Source organism: Zea mays, chromosome 1, assembly GCF_902167145.1.
Source record: "Zea mays cultivar B73 chromosome 1, Zm-B73-REFERENCE-NAM-5.0, whole genome shotgun sequence".
NCBI classification, from domain to species: Eukaryota; Viridiplantae; Streptophyta; class Magnoliopsida; order Poales; family Poaceae; genus Zea; species Zea mays.
Window position 1 is genome coordinate 301,420,096 of NC_050096.1, and position 11,201 is coordinate 301,431,296.

Here is an 11,201-nt window from a genome sequence, read left to right on the forward strand (position 1 = left end):
TTAGGAGAGACTATGACTGGGATTGGGGGCGATGGGGGTAGAGTAAGAGTGGACGGGGGCCGTGTACCTTGCGGGGATGGGCGAGGCAACCACTGTCTCCGAGGAAGGGGGCGCATGCGTTGATGGCACGTAATGTCGGCCTCGGTGGGGGCGAGCGGGGCAGGTCGCAGGGGAGGTGAATGTGCAGTGAGGGGGGAGGCAGGGGCTGAGGACGCGTGGTGGAGGCCGGAGGCGCCAGGGTGGGGGCACGGTGTAGCCCTGGTGGACGCCCACACTGAACCCTTATAGAGCAGTAGAGATAGGGCAGGTATAATAGGAGCCCTGGGCTTCGGATAATAGGAGACCTGGTCGGTAACGGGGTCAGGGGAGCGTACAGGACCACTGGAACCGAACGCGTGGGTGTTCGATCGGACCGTGACAGGGAACGTGCAGGTTGGACGTCATCGTGAAGTGTGTTATGGGTAAAACGTTGGTCAGAACGGCAAGGGTGTTATCATATGGTAGTGGGCGGAATTATAGGGATTAGATTCCTCATGCAGACGTGGATTCGGTTAATTGTGGCCGCGGAATTTATGGATCTTCCATGGAGCATAAAGGTGGAAGGGATAAGATAAAATATGGAATAAGATGTTAAAAGATATGGCGTAACACATATACGCTATAAATGTTGTGTATATAGTATATACCATTTGGTATAAAACTTTGAGTTAATATGGCGTAAATAGTGATTGAGGGATATTTGGATTCTAGGTGACTTGCTCCATTATCGGTAACAGTTTGAAAAAAGTGGAAATACCCTGGAAAGGGGGATGCGGTTACACGTTTAGTGTAGCATCCATCATTGTCTTCATATGAAAAAACATAAGGCTTCAGACTGCATCAATCGTTGGCGGTGGAGATGGCCAACTCTGGATAATCGCCGGCAATGGCAGGAGATGGAGTTGTGATTCGTCAAGACACCGAGGCAGTCGTTGATGGTAACTTAATGTTTACACCACCTCATGTTCTAATGGGGCCTCGAATCAACGAGATAAGCAATGGGGAGGAAGGAGAACATCGGATTCGACCTCCGATGTCCAATATTAGCTCCCGGGAGATGGATACACCTCAAGTACTACATTCACATGTAAGTTCAATTGTTGTATTTGATAGTTGTTTGAGTAGATTGTTATGAGCATAATCATTTGTACACTCTACATTGTCAATGAATTACAGCGAACAACCATTGATCCGAATATAGTTCCAATAGTAGGGATGACTTTCAAGGATATTGATGATGCATATAAATTTTATAAAAGGTAAGCATATGAAGTTGGATTTCCCTTGAAAAAATATAGGGACAAGACGTTCAGTAAGTGGATAAATTGTTCACGTGAAGGAAAAAGTGCACCTAGACCAAATGATACACCTAGGTTGAGGAATAGGAATTCTGGACGTAAGCAATGTAAGGCTGGAATCAAATTAAAAATATGATGATGGTAAAAAATGTGGTAGCTGCAAATATTGAACTAGTGAGCATAATTATGATTTCATCACTGACGAAGCAGAGAAACAACATCTACGTTGCAACAAAAGTCGGGATGCGGAATTCATAAATTTTGTTGATGCAATGCATGATAGCCGGGTGCCCCAGCATTGCATAGTTATATCAGACATGCATGATGGGCCAGAGAACGTACCAGTAACTGCTCAAGATCTAAAAAACATGTAAGAAATATTTGTTTTGAGTTTATATATATGGATTGGCATAAATATTAGTATATGAAATATATTTATGATTAATTGATGGTAGTTTTTGGGTAAAACATTTGTAGGAGGGCAGCAAGGATACGAGAGAACTGCGCTAATGATGTAGCTAAACTTCTATCTTTCTTTACGGCATGCAAGAAACAGAATCCACAATTCTTTTGTGATTTTCAGCTAGACAAGGATGAAAAAATAGTGAGTATTTTTTGGTCACATGCAAGTATGCAGGGGAATATGTAGATTATGGTGATGTTGTGACCTTTGATACAACACCCAAGACCAATCTATATGATAAGCCACTGGGCATGTTTATTGGAGGTAACAACCATCTGGAATGTACTGTGTTTGGCTTTGTGTTGTTGGGAGATGAGACCGTTGAAACATTTGAATGGGCTTTCAATGCATTCAAAACATGTATGGGATGCGAGGGATCGAGAGTTATGCTGACAGGTATGTGGTATGCGAATTTGTTATGCTAATTCGTCATGAAATTAAAATTAAATGAATGTGTTGTGATCGTTTGCAGATCAAGATCCTGCAATGCCAATTGCTCTGCGAAATGTATGTAATACCCAAGTTGTAAAGGATAAGAAATGGAAATTATTTCCTATATATGAGTTGCCTCTACATATAAACACATGTGAACACCCCATTTAAAAGTAAATAATTAATAAATGATATCACTAAATTGTGCATCATGTTGGCTTTTGTTTGTATGTGCATTTAATAATAATAGTAGTCACATTAATAGAAATAAATTAATCTCCAAATTTGAGAGTTAATGACTAACTTGAATACTTGGAAATGAGAAATAATCAAGAAAGAGGAAAGGAAATAAAATATTATATACAGAAAATAAATATGTAAATAAATACATATTCTTCTTGCACTAGGAGTTGAATTTGTACATTTGGCTCAATGGTAAAACTCATAGCAAAATTCAAATTCACATTTGAAATCAAGAAAATAAAAAGGAAAAGAAATAAAAAAATTTAAAAAAGAGAAAAGAGATAATAGCTGGTTTGGGCCGCGGGTGTCAATTCGGCCCAGGAACGCGTTTCCACGCGCGCAGCCCAAACCTATATAGTATGTAAAGATAAATATATATTCTTGCAGATAGTCATGTATGAAATGAATATACGATACAATTGACTACAACGAATGTTATAATGCAGGATGATCATAATATTGTGACCGGATGTGGATCTGCGTTAGAACTAGTTCCAGTTGGGAAACTAGGTAAATATGCAAAATTTATAGAATTTGTGAGTAGTATGGTTATGGATATGATACAATGACATGGTGATAGATTTAGGTTATGCTATATAGGTCGACAATAGTAACATTCATCAGTTGGTGTGTGATACAAGTTCTCCGTTGCATGTATCACACGACCAAATCGAACAGTTGGGTACATCCACAGAAGCTAAGAAGGTTAGCCTTAATTATTGTTGTTTATTAGTATTACACATGCAATGTTTATTTATATAGGTATAGTAATGAATATCGATTTTATATGATGCAGAGGTTGGATTTTAATGTGGATGTTATAAACCTGGGTATGCTGGATCGAGCAAAACCAAAAGGTCGAACAATAAAAAATACAGAAGAAAGGATTCTGAAACTAGGTGCCAAAGGAGAAAAAAAGAAGAATAGGAGATGCCAGCTATGTGGAATTGCAGATGGACACAACAACAGGACTTGTTTGTCTCTGGAAGAGAACATAGCAAGACTAGCCACACTGGCTAATCGAAAAAGAGGACGTCCGCCGGGTTCAAGAATCAATAGTAAAACAAATGTTCCACAATGGAATGAAACCTCCACAACAAAAAAACATCGTATGGTTGAAGAAGAAGACAATGAATCAACTGGTGAACAGATGGGTATGGGTGAAGAATTAGATGTGGGAAAATAGTGTGGTGACGTAGTAATTGTTTGTAATAGAACAATGACATCAACTTCTATTGCATGAGTGCATTATATAATGTCATCATTTGAGTTATGCAAATGTAGTTATAAATAATGCTTGAATGTAATGAAAAAGCATGTCAAATAAAAATAATATGGCGTGATTAGATGTCAAACAAGGACAAACACATATTACATATAAGATGTGATCATCATAAAAAGTAGACTGGATGTGCATAACAGTACCATATAGGTAACAGTCATACTTCCAATGTCATACATTGAAGATAGAGCAAACTGAACATGATTGTCTGGAATGTCTGGAACTAGAACTAAGCCAACACTTGACATAATGATTAATAGTTTGACAAACTTGACATAAATGGCATAGACACTTGGCACACTTGACATAACTGACATCAGAAATAGCATAGCGGTTTTACACACTTGACATAAGTATGATAAGAAGTAGCATAAACACTTGACACACTTGACATAAGTGTCATGAGAAGTAGCACAGACATTTGAAACACTTGACATAAGTGTCATGAGAAGTAGCATAGACATATTGTAGATTCCATACGGAATGATGTTCAGCTATGATAGCTAAACCTTGGCTTTTAAACAACGTCGTTTCCTTGGAACATATTTGAAAGGGATTAGTTCTGCAGGGAAGGGGTAAACCCTGTTGTTGCCATGAAAGGTTAGGTAATGTAAAACAAACGCATGTTGGTCCATTGGTTCGTCCTGCATTTGTCATAATAGTTCTATTAATGGTTAGAAATTGTATTAATACTGATTTTATGCAGTAACAAAGAAGCAATTTAGTAATGTACCGGTACAACAATTTCTGATACATCACCATCATCAAAGTCGTATCATCGTATGAAGCTAGTGACAAAAAAGCCACAATCATTGGAGCCTGGCTGCATGTTTGGACAGTTGGGAAGAAGCGCAATTTTGAAGTTGCCAAATTTTAGTATACAAGAATCTGGTCAAGCTTCTTGTAACGCCATGCTAACCATGGGAGTTTCATTCCATTTATCATTACTTGATCATTGTGGATATCTTTCCAGGTAGTACCGCCAAGGGCTGGACCATATGAATTTGAATCTAAAATGTCTATGCAACGAAGCTGGAAATTGATTGCATATAGAGTCCAGTGACTACGACAGAGCATATGAACCATGATCTGTTAACATAAATTGATAGGATATGACTTAAGAATGATATGAATGTGAAAAAAGAAAGTAAATATAAAAAACTGAATATACTGTGAGCAAGATAACAGTGTTTGGTATCAAAAAGGAAACTTATAAAAAAGAAACATTAATATAATCTTACAAACAAGAATGGTTGGGACTCACCAGTTTAACTTTGTTTAGAGCTTCAACTGGAGGAAGGCTACGGACAAGTAAATCTGTAAGAACGGAGGTTGAGAAAGGTTGTGGATTTGAACTATGTTGTTCGAGCTCCTCCATATTCAGAACAACCTGCATAATAAATATATTGATAAATAAGATATGTTTATACACCAAAATACGAAACATGATAAATGCTTGAAGAGTGCAATACAAAAACATTACCCCAACATTAACATTTACTATAAGTGTGTTGCTTATGTTATCTGGATTGCATAATTGATCATCATCACGAATACAATCAATGAATCCCTGCATGAAAAGGTTGTCAAGGCATTTATGAGGCCCAAAAGATTCAACAACATCCAACAAAGAACCACCATATCCTCCAAAATCAATAATGGACCTGCCAAAAAAATATATTAACTTGAAGGTCGAATAATTATGGATACTAAATAGAGGATGGGATAAGGGGTGCATACATGCTCTGCTCCATTTGTTGGGAACAAATGAACTTAAGCAATTGGCGAGTACATTGTTCACGTGATACATGACGAGGTTTAGCATCAACTGTTTGACTGTCAATAGTTCTTCTAACCACTTCATTAGTTGCCTAATATGTATATGTGTTAGTATACAATGGCATAAATTTGTATGTAATATGGTATATATATGTGAGTATGATATGAAATGAAAGGGACATAACTTACTTCTGTCAAAGGGGTTTTGTCGAACTTTGGGGCACCAAGTGGTGGGAGGATCCTGCACAACAGGATTTTGTCCTTCCTGAAACACAATAAAGTATGTGAATATAATACAACGATATAGGGTAATGCTAATATAACCAAAATATTATGAAGAATATATACTGACAGAATTTCGGGGTGGAGTTACTTCTGTGACAGCAATATTATCGGTAATGGGAGCCTTATGAAAAAATAAATAAAAACATTCAGATATATGAGGGTTACTATAACATATTGTAATTATAAGGATAATCGTTGGGAATAAAATAAAACAAACATTTGATATTGGAGTTTTGTCAAAGATTGGAGCATCCATGACCGATTCTTCGATACCAACGTTTACACCGGATACCTGTATGGGAAACATATGAAGTTGGTGTATATCATCATGTGAACTAGTATGCTCTATTTGATATAGATATGTGTATATGCCTACACCTAAGTTTTTATATGACAAAACTACTGACCTAGTCGGATCCTTTAATATCAGCAGTTGGAATCTGAGTGGGGCGATCATGATGCTGATTATCAGAGGTTCCAACAGGAGGCGTGGATACAGGGTCATTTATTGGTGACGATGTGCTTGTTGGTAGTTTATCTCGATCTGCACAATAACATGATAAAATTAGTTGCTGTTGATGTGAACCAAAAATTAAAATGTATAGTTATAAAATAATGGTAATGCATGAATATTATTACCAACTAGATCCGCATAATAACATGGTATGTAAAAAATAATAGTTTACATGTAAAATCAAATGAAATTCATCAAACGAGGTATGAGACATATTTAAATCTAATCATACAGGAAAGGTATTGGTGATGATGTAATACAACTGAAGGCATAAGTATTATATAATATGTTGCATAAATTAATCTATAAAAAATATAAAACTAAATGAACTTTAGTTATGCATTATTGGTGAGCTGAATAATGTAAGTGAAAAAGAAGCATAACTATTAGTACCTTCATGCTATGGATCATGCTTCGTCGCAGCCCTTAGAACTTTGTCTATCATTTCTCCAAATGCCTCGGATAGTTCAATCTGCTTGGACACAAGCATGTGATGGCTTTGTTGAAGAGAAGCGCAGTACTTGTCAACCTCCTTGTCATGCGCATCAAACAATGATTCGAACATTGGACGATGTTGGGTGGGCAGACAATTTAGCTTGTTGCCAATCAAATATTTGATGCGTGGGACATATATGTTGAATATCTCAGAAATCGGTCGTTCAGGAGCAATAACATAACAAGTCTCTGTGCGGCTACGAAACTGTTTAAATCCCAGTGATAACTGTTAGCGTGTATTGGAACTATAACATCTTTATCAACATCAAAACAAATGTTAATGGCTAACCTCTCCATCACCAAATGGTTCTCCAGGTTGGCGGGAGCCACATCTGTTAGCCCTAGTCAAATCTTTTATTGTCTCGTTGTCAAAAAACTTGTTCTGAGGTGACGCATGGTGGTGTAAATGGTCAAGGTAATATATCTAAGAACCATATAGACAATAAGCATAAAACTTAAATATCTATGTAATAAATGATTATGTATGCAAATATAAAAATGTTTGAAGTGCATATATGTGGTTGTTAATCAGAAAGTAACTTACAAGAATGATGAGGGAGCATCCATAAACTGTTGCAGTTATGTTTGTTGTGCTCCTCCTGTGCAAAGGACTGGCAGCATCACACAGATCAGTATAGACTAATTGACATCAATCAATATCGGCCATGTGGTCCATATTTGTTGTCATTAGGAACTCATTGTTGGTAATACCCCATGAAGCAGATGGGAACAGTAGCCGATTGAATAAAATCAGAAAAAAGCATCTGATGGATAGCTCATCGTCATTCCCCACAACTAGCATGTCCTGTAGCTTAACGACATCAAACTCATCTTTAGATATGTTTAGATCCCGTCTCAGTTTTGTAGCAGCATCAATTTCACCATACCAATCAGTGAATTCCCTGCCACCTCCAGCGCTAGGCAAACCCAATATGAGTCGAACCGTCTCTTTTGTGATTTTGAATTCTTTTCAGCACCTGGGCATATTGTCTTATCCATCAACCACCTAATAGAGACCTGCTCTCTAATGCATTCGTACGCAAATAAAAAATACTTTGGAATCCCAACCTAGCAACAGCGTCACGCTGCCGATCACTCATTATCCAAGTCAACACAAGGACATCATACGGGATGCATTGGATGTTCAACTTCTGCTGGAATAAATGGATAGGTATTATTACACAGTGGATAGATACTACTACAAAGAATGAGAATATAATTGTACCTATAATAATTATCGGATGGTTGTAAATAACTATAGTGTAACAACACTAACAAACAAGCATACCAAATCATATTATAGAATGTAACAATTGGGTATTACAAAAGCATTGATTGTGCACCCAAAATAACAGCTAAACAAAAATAAATATATGCATAGTACCTGAGATCTTCTGGGCGTCCTCTGTTTAGGTGAACTTGTTTTCATAATGTTCTTTGTCTTCAAATCAATAGCAGACTTTGAACTGCTTGACTTAATGGAAACTTGTGGGGGTGGGATGTCCGTGTTCAATACCCGAGACTTTTTCTTTGGATGGTTAGTTACTGAACTGGAGGGTGCAGCTGATTTAAAAGTGTGCTTCAATGTTGGAGGAGGCATAAAATCGTCGTCAGACGATGCGGCTGGTGTTGCAGGATGACCTTTTTTCACCCGACAAGCTAGCGCCTTTCTACATAAACGAGTAACTGGTAATGGCGGCTGAGGATCTAGCTACAGCTTGGTCTGGGTATTATCAGCATGTTGGGAGGAGCTGCTAGATCTTGTGCGTCTATAAATGTCAACTGAAAACAACTCTTGGCTTGATTCAATAGTTAATCTTTTTGGATTCGATGGAGGACGATCAACAGACTTCGTGATTCAGCAAGCAATGTAACTGTTGACAAATGACTGAATTTAAGGAAAATGGTGTATGAATACATATATGTCATGACCATTTTGCATAGTGTATATAACTGTATTTAATTAAACTACCTTTTCCGGTTACATGCCATAACAGTTAGGAACCATGTATAAATACAATCATAAATATTACCTAACTAGTTCATATAAGTGCAACTAATGCATAATAAAAAATACACATTTTCATCAACTGAATATACAAATATTTAAATAACTAGTTCATATTAAAATACACATTGTGATGAGCTTGAAACATGGATAAAACTGTGTCGGTCTTAAAAATTAAAATGGCATATATAGCTGTATCGATGTGCATATATATCATAAACTGGGGATGTAAAATAAAATCGACGAAATGGGTTGTTTTTTAAAAATAACCGGCTCGATTGGAGACTGTGGAGACGGATTAAAATCACACATAGCTACAACTCAGGAAAAGATGCGAAACGACTTCACATCGAGAAAAATACCTCAAACGGCGACGGTGACCTTGAAGTATTTGAAGGTCGAGCGATACCGCGGATCTTCACGAACTGCAATGGCTCTTCAATCAGGGCTCCAAAACCGCAGAGTGATGCTATGGGTGATTTGTTTGAAGATAACGCGCCCGATTGCAGAATGTGGAGATGGATTAAAATCACACATAGCTTATAACTGAGGAAAAGATGCGGAACGACTTCAAATCGATAAAAATACCTCAAACGGCGACAGAAACCTCGATGTGTTTGAAGGTCGAGCGATACTGCGGAACTTCACGAACAGCAATGGCTCTTCAATCGGGGCTCCAAAACCGCAGAGTGATGTTGCGGAGATGAATGGCAGCGGCGGAAGTCGAATGGCCAGTCGCCTTGGTCGGACCGCCTCGGTCGCCGGGATTCAGTGGTTTCCTTCCTGTTCCGCAGAGACAGTTGGTAGAAACCCTACCTTCTCGCGCGGGCTTATCGGCCGTGGTTGCGCGAAGACAGTTTTAGACGGTGTCAAACGAGTGGGGTCGCGTGCGTGGCTAACAGACGTGGGTGAGGATATGCTAACCATGTTTGGTTCAACCGGGGGTACATTGACTGGCCTGTGCTTCCTCTATTATTGGAAGACTAGGAATCTCTCTCTCTCTCTCTCTCTATATATATATATATATATATATATATATATATATATACACACACACACACAATCCAAGAACCTGTCTGGGAAGATTATTCATCTTTCGGGACACCTAGTTTGGGTCATTATATGACAGCATCGCAAATGTCTTGTGTATGTAACATTTTTTACTTTGGAACCGCTAATGCTCGGTTAAGAAGTGGGGACACGTGTGTGTTTCCTCCTTTGCAGCCAACTTTGATGACATCTCAAATACTACTGAAGTAGTATTCGTATACAAGGTGAAACATCCATGTGGAACGTGCAAAACTAAAGGCTTATTTCTCCACCATTAAAATGCATGTTTTCTAAACTAAAGATGAAGCATCAGACATTCAATTCCAGACCTGTTGTAAGTGAAATTCATCAGTTTGATCTATTTAGACCACTTGTCTGAAGGATTATTTTTCGAGCGCTGGGTGAACTTCATCTAATATTGGTCTTATTTTTATGTTATGACTAGTGAAAATGGCAAATACGTCTTCTTTTAATGTTATGGCTAGTGAAAATGGCAAATACGGAGTACTTGTTAGCAGCATCATCTTATAAACATCCACATGTTATGACTAGCGCATTAGACATTCCAAAGATGAATGAAAGATGATCTAATTTAGACCACTTGTCTGCACACAGCTGACTGCAAAACATTCACTCGAAGCATGATTTGACAAATTAAAGGCACAGATGAACTTTGTTCATCAATCATGCTTCTCTCTGTCAGCGTTTAAACAGGTAATCAGAAAATCACTCATGAGTTGAATAATAGCGTTTACCTAGCTATGAGTGATCAGAACTCAGAAACAGTAGAGATTATGAGCAAGCAGAGAGTGCTATGAGTGATCAGAACTTAGAAAGCAAGTGATAGTATTAAGCATCTAGAGAAGAAGACCAGTTGTAATAAGTGAAAATTTACAGTTCCGTTGCCTGAAGATGATTTATTTTAGACCACTTGTCTGAACATCCTAGCTGTTTAGATAGGATGTTTGTATGCTGCACAGCTGCAGCCTAAGTGGAAGGTTAAATGAATTCTGGATGTTCTTCATGTTATAACTAATGTCTCATTTGGTTCCGATGCTCACATCTGGTTCAGTGTTGGAATCTGGGACCTTCCCCGATCCTCATTGCCCCTGAAATCTGATTAGCATGACTTATTTTTTGCTACAATTTCTTTGGATCTTTTTCTTTACATCCTACTAGAACTTGATGCACCTTTAATTGAGGTGTCAGCAAATCCTGGGGATCATTTGCTTGCAGTGCCAAGTTAGCGGTATTTGTATAGGTAAACCCTCTGTGAATGAATGCAGAATTCAGGTTATAGGCTGGATGCGATT